This window comes from Prionailurus viverrinus, chromosome B2 (genome assembly GCF_022837055.1).
Source record: "Prionailurus viverrinus isolate Anna chromosome B2, UM_Priviv_1.0, whole genome shotgun sequence".
In the NCBI taxonomy this organism is placed as follows: Eukaryota; Metazoa; Chordata; class Mammalia; order Carnivora; family Felidae; genus Prionailurus; species Prionailurus viverrinus.
In genome coordinates this window covers 51,090,055-51,106,449 of record NC_062565.1, presented here as the reverse complement: position 1 = coordinate 51,106,449, position 16,395 = coordinate 51,090,055, and the positions used below count along the sequence as shown (strand labels likewise).

At 41.3% G+C, this 16,395-nt stretch overlaps 1 protein-coding gene across 2 annotated transcripts in view; it reads left to right on the top strand.

Annotated features, from left to right (window-relative positions):
* Positions 1–16,395, top strand: part of GCLC (glutamate-cysteine ligase catalytic subunit) — a 50,703-nt gene that overhangs the window by 1,414 nt on the left and 32,894 nt on the right. The window lies entirely within an intron of this gene.

Here is a 16,395-nt window from a genome sequence, read left to right as displayed (position 1 = left end):
CATTGCCCCTTTGGATTTAGTTTTTTTTCTGCCAAAGCGTTTTGCGCTCTCCCTTCCGTTTTTGAAAGTCGCAGGTAGATACAATTCAAATAATTAAATGCTTTTTTTGAAAAGTGCGTCTGTTTTTACCATCTGTCTTCCATGGCTTACTTAGGTGTAAGCTTATCTTTAGTCCATGTTATTACTCTTGACCTGAGCGTCAAGGTGCTGGTACGCCAATGCAGAATCTCTGTGTCTCCTTGCAAAACTAGTTTGTCTAAGATTGGAAGTTAATTCTGCTTTTTTACAGTTGAAGGAATTGTGCTGTTTTAAGTTAGAAAAGTATAATGATCAGTCATTCACATTTCTACTAGAAGGGGTTTGTCATACTTGGGACAGAAAAGGGGTGTACAGGATTGTGTTTGCTGGTAATTCTTCAGTTTTATTCTGAAGTTCTTTGTTTCTTCACAGCATCTGATATTATACATGTTCATTTGTATATTGTGGGCATTTTACGATCTATCCTCTATTCTCCAGCCCCCCTTGAAAATTCTGCTTCAATCATGTGTCTGGGCAGAGTATAGGGTTTTTAGGAAGAGTAAAATTCCTACCCTCAAGTTTTGACAATCAAGTTAGAAATAGGCAGCCTGATGTAAGGAGAAGAAGTGAGATTGTGAAGACTGCTCAGATGGTTAAGGCGGGGGAGGGGGGACCCCACTCTTCTCCTGAAATGGCGCACTTAAGTGAAACCTTAGTTCCCTGAAGTTGGTTCTCTCTTACATCCTTGACCTGTGGTATTGCAGGCACGAATTCTCCATTGTGGTATCTCTGTTTGGGCAGATAGAGAAGGTGATGTTTTGAACGGGGGCAGGGAGGAGTCTGATGCCTAAATATTTGCTGATGCTTCCTTCTAGTATCATGTCAAAGTAATTACTCATTTACATTACAGAACGTTACTACTTAAAAAAAATTTTTTTTTTAATGTTTATTTTTGAGAGAGAGCACGACAGAGTGCCAGCTGGGGAGTGACTGAGAGAGAGGGAGACACACAGTCTGAAGCAGGCTCTAGGCTCCAGGTTCCAAGCTGTCAGCACAGAGCCTGATGCAGGGCTTGAACTCAGGAACTGTGAGATCACGACCTGAGCCAAAGTCGGACGCTTAACTTACCACCCAGGCGCCCCAAAACGTTACTATTACATGCAGGTCACGATCCATTAGTGGGTTGAGAAATAAATTTGGATTTCCCTAGATTTGTTTTCTTCTCTTCAGAACTTAAAAAAAAGAAAAAAAGAAATGGAATAAGATGAAGAGTACCAATTACCACAAACAGTATTAGGTCAAACTTTTGGGTTATTTGAGAGCATGTTGAGCAGGTATGTATTGAGTCACATGTAAATTATTTCTTAGTATGGTGGCCACTTAAGGAGTTTGAAAACCATACTGTCCTATTTATCACAGGAGGCTTCCTTGATGAGACGAGCCTTTGAAAAGAGCAGGAGAGCAGTCATCCACTCCAGTGTTAGCAGTATTCCTTGCTCAGAGGGACTCACAGACCACATCCACCAAGTGAAGTCTGCAGGCAGGGTCATACAGCAAGCAAGCCTGTTTGTATGCAGAAGCCTTGGGAATTAACAGAAACAGGCTGGGCAGATAAAAGTAGAGAAGGGTGTGGTGGGTGGTATGGCCCTGGAGATGAAGGATGGCCTTGCCAGACAGAAAATGGTGTTTGAGATGTGATATTTGGACTGTGTTGGTGTGATACCAAATTACTGCTCTTACTGGGAAATTTTGGTGTTGTACTCATAAGTCCTCTTCTCCACCCCACCCCCTCCAAAAAAAAAAAAGCCTTCAAACCGTGGAGACCCTGCCGCTTGGAAATGCTCTGCCCTAGTTACTATGACAGTATTTACACCTGACAGTGTTTATCAGAAGGAACCCTGGAGTTGTAGTTTCCTTATGTTGTAGTCCAAGGCCTGCCAAACTGCCTGTGTGATGGTGAGCCTCAGTTTCCTCTTTTGGAAAATGACAGGGTTGGAATCTCCCTTCTAACTTCTATAGTTTGAGTATAATTTGAATAAGATTTTTAAAAAGCAACGTACATAATTTCAAACCAGAATGTTATTCTTTGAAATTCACCTGGAGATAGATAATCTTCAGGCTGTTGAGGAAAGGAGAAGGCTGCCACCAGCCGCTGGGATAAAAATGGGTCGTACTGTAAAGGTGTGTGTACGCTGGCTTTTTGGAACTCCAAAGTATTCTCCTGTGACAACGTTATGCATGAGTAGATTCCCAGATCAGCTTACAGATGCATGTTTCACCTTTGGTTTAACCGGTCCTAACCCTAGCCACCATTTATTCTGTTTCTGTAGGAGATAGACGTTCTAACTCCTGGGTACCAGGAAAACACTTCATTTTGCCCCAGGTTGGGGGCTTTGGGGGAGAGGTAAGATGGATGTTCCTGGGTGCTCTCCTGCCTGCTAAGCATTCTATGTATACAAAAAAGAAAGCCCTTCCCTTTTCACAGCTGACACACAACTTTTCAGGTACAGTTTTTGTTTATAACCAGAGTGTACTCATTAAAAGACCAACTTAGGAAATGTATGCTGCAAACGTGGCACTAAATACAACTTTTCATTTTTTCCTAATCACTCTCGTGTTAGTTACCTTCCTGGCCTTTCTGCTACTTAATAATGGCAGAGGCATTATCAGAGTTGAAATCTGTCTGACTCCAGGTCCATTTCTTAAACACGTTATACCAGGTTTCGGATTATTTACGATGTATGAGATTTCATCAAATCTCCTTTTGCACAGTTCACACTACAGGTTGTAAAGGTGTCAGGAAACAACATTTGAAAGCAAACGTTTAATTTTTCTAATTTTTTTTAACCCAGTGTAGTGGCTGTCAAAGTTAAGAAGGTAATTGTCCTGTAGTTTGCAGAAAAGTGCATGTGATCTTAGGAAAATATAATATGCCTTTAATACTTGAGTGTGTTCTTTGCATAAAGCCAGTAAAACTGGGGTGGGGTATATTCAGTGCTGATAGGTCATCCATTGACTTTGAACTACAAATTTGCTTGTGTAGGGTAAGAATGCTTAAATGACTATTTAGAAAATGCATAGCTTGCTGATTAATAAGCTTATGATCCTGTAAGAAAAGTAACATAACCCTGAGCTATAAATCTAGAATGGATAAAAGCAGCCATTTGAGTGTAAATGAATGTGAAGCTTGGACAAATTGCTTAATCTCAACCTCAGTTTTATTATCTATAAAATAGGGATGATAATACCTCATAGGGTTATTAAGATTAAATAGGATAATGTTGATGAAATGGTGTACAAGGAAGTGCCTAACTTACTAAACAAAGACTCATAAATGGTAACTTAAAATGTTTACTTGGAAGATTTTTTTTTTTTTTAATGTTTGAATGAGAGTGTGTGAGCAAGAGCGTGAGTGGCAGAGGGGCAGAGAGAGGGAGAGAGAAGAGAGAATTGGAGGCAGGCTCCATGCTGTCAGTGCAGAGTGACACAACAGTGAGATCATGACCTGAACGCAGATCAAGAGCCAGTCACTTAACCAACTGAGCTACCCAGGTGCCCCTACTTGGAAGTTTTAAAATATCTGCTATATCTCATCTAAATACTCAGGGTCAAACTGATTCTCAGCTATAGAGAACAAACTGAGGGTTACTGGAAGGGAGGTGGACAGGGGGTGGATCAATAGGTGATGGCTATTAGGGCAATTGTGATGAGCACTGGGTATTGTATGTAAGTGATGAATCCCTAAATTCTACAACTAAAACTAAGAATACACTGTATGGTAACTAGCTGGAATTTAAATACAAACTTGAAGAAAAAAAATAGCCATAGTCATTGGGGAATGAGGTAATCCCTGTATGTAGGGTTTATTTTTAAACTAACAAACTTACATTTGTTTATTCAGATATATATTTCATTAGCTTAGTTATTTTTGATGGTATTGATGGTAATTATAGTATTTCTAAATTGCTTTTAACAATCTAAATTGTCTTAAAAATACATTACTAGACCCTGACTTAGTAGAATTAGATATTGAGCACAACTATTTCTTGATAGTCATTGTCAAGATTCAGGTTTCTTACATAGGTCATTGAGTGTTTTGTGACCTATAAACCCAAGTTGTTTTATCTTTATGTCTCTGCCGTCACTGTGTACATTGTTTTACAGCATTTATTCATATGTCTAAAGCACAGTGGTGAAATCAAGGAAAAAATGGATTTGTGCTTCTGAACATTTTATATACTCCAGGCATCTGAATGTGTTGTTAAATTTAGAAAACTGTATTTGGGGCATTACGGGTGCTGCTGGTATTGGATGGGAGCGTATTCTAATAAGCTTGGTAATCTCTGTTGGTTCATGATTGAACCAAGTTAGGTGGGTTTTTAAAAACATTTCAACACCTTTATTTAGATGAACTGATAAACATCAAACTGCACATATTTAAAATGTACAGTTTGATAAGTTTTGATATAGGTATACACCTGTGAAACTATCACTACAATCACAATAACATCCATCATTCTAAAAATGTTCTTGTGCCCCTTTGTAATACCCCCCTTTCCTCCCCACTTCACAGGCAACCAATGATCTCCTTTCTGTCACCATATAGAATTTGCATTTCCTAAGAGTTTTATATCTAGGAAACCCTGTAGCATGTACTTTTTTGGTATGGCTTTTTAAGCTGCATATATATTTTGAGGTTCATTCCTTTTGCTGCATGTATAAGTAGTTCATCCCTTTCATTGCTGAGTAGTATTCCATCGCATGGATATACTATGATTTGTTTATCCACTGTTTAGATTGTATCCAATTTTTAGCTTTTACAAACAAAATTTAAATGAACATTATGTCTTTGTACTTAATGCTTTTATCTACCTTGATTATTCCCTAGGAGTGATGTGTTTAACTTTTTAAGGAAACTATAACACTTTAAAAACATTTTCTTTTTAATGTTTATTTTTGAGAGAAAGAGAGAGACTGTGAACAGGGAGGGGCAGAGAGAGAGGGAGACACAGAACCTGAAACAGGCTCCAGGGTCTGAGCTGCACAGAACCCGATGAGGGACTTGAACTCATGAACCGTGAGATCATGACCTGAGCCGAAGCTGGACGCTTAATCGACTGAGCCACTCAGGTGCCCCCTGAGTTGTTCTCTTGTTACCGAATTTGAGAATTCTTTATATATTTTGGATGTAATTCTTCCCAGATAATAGACATTGCACATGTGTTCTCCCAGTCTGTTTTCATTGCCTCAAATGGTGTCTTTTGAAGAACAGAGAAGTTGTTCATTTTAATGAAGTCCAGTTTGTCCACTTGTTCTTTTATACTTTTGGTGTGGTATCTAAGAAATCTTTCCTTAATCCAAGATCACAAAAGTTTGCTCCCTTATTTTCTTCTAGAAGTTTTATAATCTTAGGCTTTACATTTAGGTTTACGACCCATTTTGAATTACTTTTGTCTGTGGTATAAGGTATGGATTGTTGCTTTTGGTTGCCCCAGCACAATTTGTTGAAAAGACTATCCTTTCTCCACTGCCAGAGGTATATGGCCTTTGTGGTTTGTCTGATACCAGTTGTCTGTGTGTGTGGTTTTATTTCTGGATTCTTTGTATTCGATCTATATGTCTATCTTTATGCCTGTACTACACTCTTTTTATTGCTGTAGCTTTATAATACATTGTGAGATCAGGCAGTGTTAGCTCTCCAGCTTTGTTCTTTTCCAGCAAAGTTTGGTTTGACTCTTCTGAGCCCTTTGAACTTCTACATGAATTTTAGAACCAGTTTGGCAGTTTCTACCAAAAACAAACAAACCCTCCTGGGGTTTTGACTGCAATTGGATTGAATCCATAGATCAGTTTGGGAAGAATTGACATTTTAACCATAATGAGTCTTCTGACCCAAGAACAAGTACAGCTTTAATTTCTCTCATCAGTGTTTTATAGTTTGTTTGTTTTTTTAAGTTTATTTGGGGGGGGGGGGTGGAGAGAAAGAGGAGTGGGGGAGGGGCAGACAGAGCAGGAGAGAGAATCCCAAGTAGGCTCCTGCACTGTCCATGCGGAGCTTGATCTCAGGACCTGAGCCAAAATCAAGAGTTGAAGGCTTAACCTGAGCCACCCAGGTGCCCCAGTATTTCGTCATTCTTAATGTACAAGTCTTGCATATCTTTTGTTAGGTTTATCATGGTTTCATATTTTTTTCCTATTGTAAATGCTATTAAGTTTCAATTTCTGATTATTGATTGCTAATATATTGAAATAAAATTGATTTTTGCATATTTATCTTATATTCTAACCTCATTTTTGAACATGTGGGATACAGTTGTAATTAATAACTGTTTTAGTGACTTTGCTAATACTTTCATCTTTGCTATTCAAGGTTAAGTTCAGTTTTAATTCTTTTCATTCTGAATATGCTTCACTGCTTCTTTGCATGCCTGGTAATCTTTTATTGGATTCTTTACCTTGTTGGGTGCTTGTTACTTGGGTTTTCCTGAGTATTCTTAAGCTTTGTTCTTGAATATAGTTAATTTGGAGATAGGTTAATCCTTTGAGGTCCTGATTTTGTAATTAGGCAGATCCAGAGAAGTCTCTAGTTTAGGGCTAATTCTTCTACTGAGGCAAGACCTTTATGAGCATTTGCCCCAGTGCCCCTGAATTAGAAGTTGTTCCTTTCTGGCTTGTGGGAATACAACTCTGCCCTAGCTTTGGGTACTTGCCTCATGTATGGATTGACTTACTACTGAATTCCTAAGGAGGAGCCCTCTGCTGATCCTCTGGGTTTATCTGTGCACCTCTCTTTGGCACTTTGTGTCTTTGGCACCAGTGTCTTGAAAAAGCTGCTCTTTCATATACTCTGGTTTTGGTTGTTTCAGGAGGGAAGGTAAAATTGGTTGCTTTTACTCCATCTTGAGCAGAGGTCTTTTTCTCTTTCTTTTTTCTTTCTTTCTTTTTTTTTTTTTTTTTTTTTTTTAAGCTCTGCTCCTCCTTTGGAAACTTTGTCCAGAGGCTGGCTGCCCTTGTGGTTATAAAATACCTCCAGTAACCAAGATTTAGGCAACTTTTTAAAGTCAAGATTTTCTTTGCTTTTATGTTGTCATGTTCATCATTTCACATCACTGTTCTCATCCTACAACTGGGTATTTGTTGAAAATACAGTCATTTTAAAAGTTTGCATACATTTTATGAATGGACTTTAATTTGAAGATGCAAGTCTAAGCCTTGAATCTTCCTCCAAATAACTGTGTGATATTAGGTATGGAACTTAAGTTCTTTAGACCACAATTTCTCATCTGTAAGACTAATAAAAAAAAGTCATATCATTTGGTTTTGAATTTCATGTTGACCTATATGTGTGTGTGTGTGTGTGTGTGTATAGTTTCTAATTGTATCTTTTAACAATTTGTTTCAGAATACTTTAAATTCCATACAACTTACAAAAATCAGGAAATGTGTACAAGAAATGGTAGAATTTATTTCCTTACCCTGTCACCTTTTGGGTTTTAGCATTCATCTAAGATAAAGTACTTCACTGGCTACTGACAAAATAATCTAATTATATAGTCATAGATATTAGGTTTCTAGAAATTTGTTTTTAATGTCTTAGGTGAGCCTATTTGAGCCTCACAACTTTTTTTAATTTTAGAGTGAGTGCAAGCGAGGGAGAGTGGCGGAAAGAGATACAAAATCTTAAGCAGGCTCCATACTCAGGGCAGAGCCTGATGCAGGGTTGGATCCCATGACCCTGAGATCGTGACCTGAGCCGAAAATCAAGATCTGGATGGACACTCAACCAGCTGAGCCACTCAGGCGCCCCACAACTTTTCTATTAAAAGCACGATGGTATTGCAAAAATGTTTTCCTCAGAAAAGCTGATACTTAGGTTTTATTTACTTACGGCAAAACACTAAAGGCTATATTTTCATGATGGATAATTTTTTTAATTTATTTAAATTCAAGTTAACATAGAGTGGAGTAATGGTTTCAGGAGTAGAACCCAGTGATTCATCACTTATTTATAACACCCAGTGTTCATCCCAACAAGTGCCCTCCTAATGCCCATCACCCATTTAGCCCATCCCCCCAACCACCTCCCCTCCAGCAACCTTTAGTTTGTTCTCTGTATTTAGTCTCTTATGGTTTTTTTTTTCCTCTGTTCTTATCTTACTTTCCTTCCTTCCCTATGTTCATCTATTTTTGTTTCTTAAATTCCACATATGAGTGCAATCATATGATATTTGTCTTTCTCTGACTAATCTATTTGGCTTAGTATAATACAGTCTAGTTCCACATGATGGATAATTTTTAAAAAATTTTTTAATGTTCACTTTTGAGAGAGAGTGCAAGTGGGGGAGGGACAGAGAGAGAGGGAGGGAGACACAGAATCTGAAGCAAGCTCCAAGTTATGAGTTGTCAGCACAGAACCCAATGCAGGGCTGGAACCTACGAACCGCAGTATCCTGACCTGAGCTGAAGTTAGATGCTTAACCGACTGAGCCACCCAGGCGCCCCTGGATAATTTTTAAATTAAGTATTTGGTGTGTACTTCCTATATATCAAGGGCTTCCTGTGTTAGGTCATGGGGTTGAAGAGAGAAATCAAAAGCTCTCTGCTTTTGAACTCGAGTGGAAGGTGGGTGAACAAGGGGGAGGGAGGAGAGGAGGAGTTTGCCGTACATCTAGAGATCCTGGGGTTCTTAGGGATGGGGAGTGAACCTTTTGGTGGAACTCAAAGGGAGAAGGAGAAAGGCAAGGAAAGGGCATGTGCAAATGTGAGGTTATGGAGGTGCCTGAAGTTGAGAGAGTACTGCTGTAACACAGGACCAAAGCAGAGGAAAGGGAATGGCTAGAAGTTGAGGCTAGAAAGGTGGGTTGGGTTCAGTCTGTTGAAGGTCCTTGCTAGTAGGCCATGTCAGGAGACCTAGTATTGTGAGTCCAGGCCTACTGTAAGTCCACAGGCCTAAAGATGGTGGTTAAAACCAAAGTGGAGAGCAAGACAGACCAGGGAGAGGAAACCTTGGCAGCACCTCAGAACCCGGATGGATACACATTAAAAAAAAAATTTTTTTTTTTAATGTTTATTTTTGAAAGAGACCGAGCATGAATGGGGAAGGGGCAGAGAGAGAGGGAGACACAGAATCTGAAGCAGGCTCCAGGCTCTGAGCTGTCAGCACAGAGCCCCACGCGGGGCTCCAACTTACTGTGAGATCATGACCTGAGCTTAAGTCGGACACTTAACTGACTGAGCCACCCCAGCGCCCCATGATGGATACACATTTTAAGGGACAGGGATAAAGTGTGGCATCCTGAGAGGGAACGGTGTGAGGGGTAGTAAGACTGCTGTGTGCAGGAAGAGGGCTCGCAGGTTTTTGAGAGGTGTGGAAGGATAAGAACTGAAAGGAAGCCACTGGATTTGCTGGTTAGGCAGGAACTGAAGGCTGTGGCAACAGCCTATCTCAAACATATTAAGAACTTGGGGGGAAAAACAAAAATTGGTTTCTGGCCAAAATAAATGGCACAAAGCCCATGGATATCTTCACAGTTCATAGGGTCCTTGAAATCTTGATTATAATTTTAGCAAGAAACAGAATTGAACTATTTCAGTTGAACTGGATGGCATGTGAGTTTGGGTATCACTTAAGTAATACCTTTGTGGCTATTAAGTTGTCTCTGGAGTAGTATATTTAGAATGATTGTAATGGATTGAGTATATTAGAATGATGATCCTGAATCTCCACTTAAAGGTTGGTGTTCTCAGACATTGTTTAAGAAGTTGGGGAAACATGATTAAGTCTCAGACTTCTGGCCAAAAGAACTCATTTTAGATACATGTTGATAGGTATTCAGAAAACTTGGTTATCTGGATTGGTATATCCTTGGAGAGTATATGTGGCTACAGTTGTACTTTGTTGGACACTCTTCTGAAAGTTTCCTTATGCTTAGGTTTTTTTTGCGTCTGTCATGATCAGAATTTGCGATACGGTAGTAGTTTCCAGAGTAAGATTATGAAAGAACCCCAAACCAGATGTTCCTAATTACATAAATGTTCACACAGACCCACTGGTCTTGTCTCCCTTCCCCCTGAGGTCCTTTTTTTAGTCCATTGGATTTGGTTAGTGCCTTTTTTTTTTTTTTTTTTTTTTAACTGGATGTTGATTTAGCAGAGTTAAAACCCTTAGGCAAGAGACTTCCTGACCCTTTTCTTGGAAGCTAGTAAGAATCTAGGCTGTGACTCTGCCCCATTTGGATTACCTGCAGGGGTCATGGGCTCCATACACAGGGCTTCACATATTTTAATGCTCTGGAGAGATCATAAAGATCTTAAAGTACCTGTAAAAGTTGACTGGCACTTGTCTGAAGTGTTTTCAAGAGTTAGTGACCTTCAATCCTTAGAAAGTTAACATTTTTTATTTTAAAAAAAAGTTTTTGTTTGAAAGGATATACTCTGAGAACTTTAAACCTCAGACAAACCTAAGGAGGTTATTTGGGAGTGCTTCCTTCATTTCCCACTGGAAATGTTCACATATTTACATAAGTCAGGTATTTGGAAGGTAGTTGTTTTTTTTTTTTTTTTTTATGTTTTCTAGTGTTTATTTTTGAGAGAGAGACAGAGTGCAAGCTGAGGAGGGGCAGAGAGAGAGAGAGAAAGAGAGACACAGAATCTGAAGCAGGCTGCAGGCTCTGAGCTGTCAGCACAGAGCCTGACATGGGGCTCGAACTCACAGAACTGCAAGATCATGACCTGAGCCGATGTCAGACACGTAAACGACTGAGCCACCCAGGCGCCCCGAAGGTACTTTTTTTTTTTTTAATCTTTCATTATTTTTGAGAGAGAGAGAGAACCGTGTGAATGGGGGGAGGGGTAGAAAGGAGAGGAACAGAGGATCTGAAGCAGGCTCTGCACTGACAGCAGCAAGCCCAATGCAGGGCTTGAACCCACGAATCGTGAGATCATGACCTGACCCAAAGTCAGATGCTTATATGACTGAGCCACCCCGGTGCCCTGGAAGGTACCTTTTTATCTAACACACTTTCAGTAGTGCTGCCTGTGCTAAGGATGGTGGTCCTCTCTTCTTGGCCCCCAAGGCTGCCATTTCTGTATTAAGTTGTATCTAGGGGTCCTGCTCTGTGGGCTTTAGTACTCAAATACAGAGAGGACTAGGAAGTAAACAAAAGGCTTCTAAATACAAAGTTTATGCATTTTACTCCTAGAAGTGTCTTAAGCCTTTACCCAGAGAGCACTCACTTTATACACAGTTGCTGCAAGCTTGGCATCTGGTTTCTTAGTTTAGGATGAGCTACATACAAATCAATTGAGGCAGAAGCAAGAGAAAGCAATTCAGAGAGCAGCTGTGAAAAGCATATCTAGACACGGCAGCCCGGTGTTCCTCTAAGGATCTTCCTCTGCTGTAATTCTAGTTAGAGAAATAAAATAGCTAATGAATTCCAAAGCCTTAATAAAAAGTGACAGTGTGTTTAGGATCTTCCTATTGTTATGGCAGAAGAGGTTGTAATCAATTTTAGAAAGATAATATACATAAAAATGTTTAAGAGATCATGTGCTTGAAAGGAGTAAGCTTTGGGAAACAAGACAATGCATTTGAATAAAATTACCTTCCTGGCAACACCGAGTAAGTAATGTATTTGCACCAGTGAAAGAACAATGGATGGTCATATACTAAGATTTTCTAGAAAAATTTAGTAGAAATACAGCTTTCCCCCCACTCTCCGAAAGGGCATCCCTCTGAAATCTTTTCTAACCCAAAATCGTGTAAAGTGAAGAAGCAATTACTGTTATTTATATGGAAGAATTTTTTAGCATTCCCAGACCCCCAAATAACCTCTTTTAGACTTTTTTGATACCTTAGGACATATCTTGCTAATGGGTGGCCAGAATAAATCGAGATCAAGCCCAGATGCTCACTGACCCAGTTTAGAGCTATGGTGACTAGAGGCTGACACGCTGGGTGTGGCTCCCAGGGAAGGGGCCTGGCGGGGCCCTCTAGCTGCTCCAGGTGCTCTCTGGTATAAGGGCTCGCTGCGGGGATGTTGTTTTCACCTTTTTTTTTTTTTTTTTTTAATTATTTTGAGAGAGAGGGAGAGCATGAGCGGGGGAGGGGCAGAGAAAGAATCCCAAGCAGGTCCCACAGTATCAGTGCAGAGCTGTGAGATCTTGACCTGAGGAGCTGAAATCAAGAGTCAGACGCTTACCCGACTGAGCCACCAGGTGACCCTTTGCCTTTTTGTAAAGGCAGAAAATCTCCTTCAGATTTCTTTCAATTAACAAAAACAGGTACAGTTATCCCTCACTTTCTGAAACTTTGCATGACGGCGTTTCTCTTACAAAAGACGTATATTAGATTAGTATGTGTTTCACTAACTGAAAGAAATCTAAAGAGAATTCTTGCTGCTGTGAAAACAAAGTTACCATACTGAGGTAGGTCTTTTGTAACAGTGAGTGGCCTACCGCGAATTTTTGGAAAACCAGAAACGCTCCTCGCCTTACACCAGTTCTGCTTATGAAAGTTTTTATAGGAACACTTCACTTCCAGATAGATAGTGGGGAAACCCCTGCTGATGTAGCTCTTTCCTACCAACAAAGTGGCTTGGTTCAAATATTTGAAAAGCAGTGGATACCTTTACTCGTTTAGAGCTGGAAAGGACTTTTTTTTTCCTCCTATTTTTCCAGATGATGAAAGTAAGGCTCAGAGACTAAAACACATTCCAAATGTCCATAATTGTAATATTTGTAAGAAAAGAGGGAAAATTAAGGCTGTTCTGAGCAGGTTGGTGCCTCTTGGGGGTGGGGACAAGAAGAAGGTTGTGGTAGTGGGTGGTCAGCAAAGATTTCTCCGAAAAGGTGGCATTGAGACCCTCAGAAGCTAGCTGTTGGCAGGGCTGAGGTAAAATCTTTCTAAGCAGAGAGAATAGAAGGGCTGTCAAGGTCCTGACTTGGTTTTTGGAGAAAGAAGTGTGGCCAGTGTGGCCACAACACAATGGGGAGGAGGGAGGTGGGAAATAAAGGAGGCAGAGGTCGGAAGACTAGCCTTAATGTTCCTGGTGAGGGGTGTTGGGTCGTTTAGCCCAGTGGGAGCCACTTGAAAGTTTCAAGGAAGGGAATGACTGGATCTGCTTGGTGCAGGAACCCAGGACTGCCTGATTGCAGAATTAGGCCCCGTTCTACACTAGGAGCTTTCACTTTTGACTGAGACCAATAGTACTGGAAACAAATGCCAAATGAAACAAAACGTTGGTGAAATGGTATTTCCATTCCCATGAGTGACACATTCTGGTATTTTATTCTTGATTTGAAAAAAAAAAAAAAAAAAACCTTTTTATTTTGAGAGAGAGCATGAGCAGGGGAGGGGCAGACAGAAGATGGGGAGAGAATCCCAAGCAGGCTGCACACTGTCCTCGCAGAGCCTGACGTGGGGCTCAATTTCACGAACCGTGAGATCATGACCTGAGCCAAAACCAAGAGTCAGATGCTTAATGGACTGAGCCCCCCAGTACCCCTCAATTTCAAAATTTTTATGTGATGTTGATTACTGCCTACTTTGGCTCATTTCAGGCTTGTAACTAGCATTTGAAAAACCCCTCTAAGACTCCTATTCTGCCTCAATAAATATACCTCTGCCCAAGAGGTAGAAAACAATAGCCAGTAGCATCTGAGTGGTGCTGTATACTTCTGGTTTAGGCACTTTTGCATGCAGGTGTTTTGTTTTGTTTTTGTTTTTGTTTTTAAGTTTCTTTGAGAGAGCACGAGAGAGTGCAAGCAAGGGAGGGACAGAGAGAGAGACTCCCAAGCACATTTTGAGCTGCCAGCCACAGCCTGATTTGGGGCTTGATCTCACAAACCATGAGATCATGTCCTGAGCTGAGATCAAGTCAGATACTTAACTGACTGAGCCACCCAGGCACCCCACATGCAGTTTTTATATGTACTCCTTCCCAGAAACTGATGGACACCAAAACATGAACTCCTAGCTCCCAAATGAGCAGGAGGAAAAGCTCTCTGTTACAGTTTTCATGGGCTCCAACACAAGATGAGATTGAAGGTGGAAAGAAAAAGAAGAAAAAAATAGAGGTAGGGATGGTGGTGATGAAGGAAGTAGGCTCTTGTTTCTGAGTAAAAATACAAATGTCTTAGAGTCACAGATGTTTAAGTATTTTTCGTTACCAGATGGCCAGTGATTCCCTTCTAGAAGTGAAATGCCAACATTCTTTCAAAACTGTAATATTGAATATGCTTGGTAAATTTCTCGGTCTGCAGGATGAATGCTAGCAGGTTTAGTAACATGACTGCAGCCTTCCCAGCTAATCTTCTGCTGGCAACGGAGCCCGGTGAAAAGGCAGATGCGGATGAGCCCTTTATATGAAACCCAGGCTGATCTCAGTTGTTAGTTATGCAGCCTGCGTCAACCTCAGCCCAGGCCAGCAGGTATTGGGCCAAAATCAGGACCTTTGACTTACTCTTTAACAGGAATTTCAAATATGGCAGGAAAGGAGTCTCTATTAACAAGGGTCTCCATCTTCCAAATCTGATCTTAAGGAGGTTAGCATTGCTCTCTTGGAGGGATCTGCCCAAACATCCAGGTGTCATTCCTGAAGTGGAGCCCTGATGCTACCTTTATGAGATGTGATTATGAAAGAGCATCTGTGCTCAGATTCTTGTGATGGTGGAATATGGTGTTGAATCCATGCTCTCCCCAGCCCCCCATGACCCTGGCTCTGGGGGCCTAGATGGGCCTGAGCACAGCGGTCACTTGGGAGGTAGAATGTATCTGCTTTACAGTTGGCTGTCACTCAGTCTCTTTAGAAAGCACTTTTTTTTTTTTTTTAACCCCTTTGGTGGGTTAGTCTACCACTGGTTCCTAAAAACTAAAACTCCAAATTTCTTCTACTTTTTTTTGGCAGTCCTTGAATTTAAGCCCACTGAATTTATAAACACACCTTGAAATATTATACTTGTTTTCTTAAATTTTTTTTTAATGTTTTTATTTTTGCGACAGAGACAGAGCATGAGCAGGGGAGGGGCAGAGAGAGAGGGAGACACAGAATCGGAAGCAGGCTCCAGGCTCTGAGCTGTCAGCACAGAGCCCGATGCAGGGCTCGAACCCACAGACTGTGAGATCATGACCTGAGCCGAAGTCGGATGCTTAACCGACTGAGCCACCCAGGCGCCCCTATACTTGTCTTCTTGATTGTCCAGTTCTAGGAGTGCATCGGGCAGAGCTGGGCACCATCGTGGAGGGTGCATGTTCTCTTCAGCAACAAGCATGACCCTTGCTAAAGCCCTAAGCTTGCCCACACGTGGTAGGAGCCACCTCAGAGGTTCTTGACACACACCTCCCCATACTGAGCACTACGCAATAGTTGATCAAAAGCAGCCTTTATCTGGATGGGGACCAGGATACCTTTTTTCTTGTCAGCCCTGTGGTGACGTATTCCTCTGGCAGAGGAGCCCTGACCCCTGCAGACAGCCTGGCCCATGTCAACCCAGTTTTCACTCCTGGCCCATCCCTGACCTGGCCTACCTTCCCCTCCCGGCCACCCCATCTGGGACTCCACACTCACCCAATTTTCTGGCTCAGCATCTGGCTCCAGCTGCCTGGGGCACACAGGTCAACTGCCTGTGTCATGCCTGAGCACACACAGGAAGGTGTAGTGGTCAGTTGCACCCACCTCTCCAACCCCGAGCCCCGCAAAGTTCACCCCTCTCCCACATCTATCCATGCCCAGCTCCTTTCAAGCGCCTGTCCCTCTTCCTACCTGTCCCCTGCCCCACAGACTCTCCATGTCTGCCCACCTACCACAGGAAGCTCCACAGACATGGCCCAGTTGTCCATTCCCTTTGCCCACCCCATCCCCCGTGACTTGCCCGCCAGGTGGGCCTGCCATATTCCTCTGGCAGAGGAATATGTTTGCAGGAAAGAGCCAAGGAATTGACTTGTCCTTAAAACTCAGAAGCTACAGATCTAAGAGATGTTTTGAGGTAAATAAAAACTATACTTACAGTATTGTTTCTTGAGGAGCAATGGTCTGCAGTTTAGGTTTAGGGTTTGTTTTTGTGGGTGGTTTTTTTTTTTTTTTTTTTTGGTCGAGTGCCTGTGTAAAATTGGTGGCCATGGGAAACATGACCTTTGGTAACTTTACTTGATGAATTACTTTTTGTGAGGTTAATTTGTGTGAGAAGACTGGCTGGGTTCTGCTAGGTTTGATTCAGAAAGAAGGTAGGAATGCCTTAACGTGGTCTTTATAACCATCAGAAAATTGAAACTGAAATATGCTTGAAGTGTAGTGGTATGGTTAAAAAAAAAATCTGATGAACATAAATTCAGAGGCCCAGAAAATAAATGTCTCCTGCTGTTAATAGAGCATGAAAGAG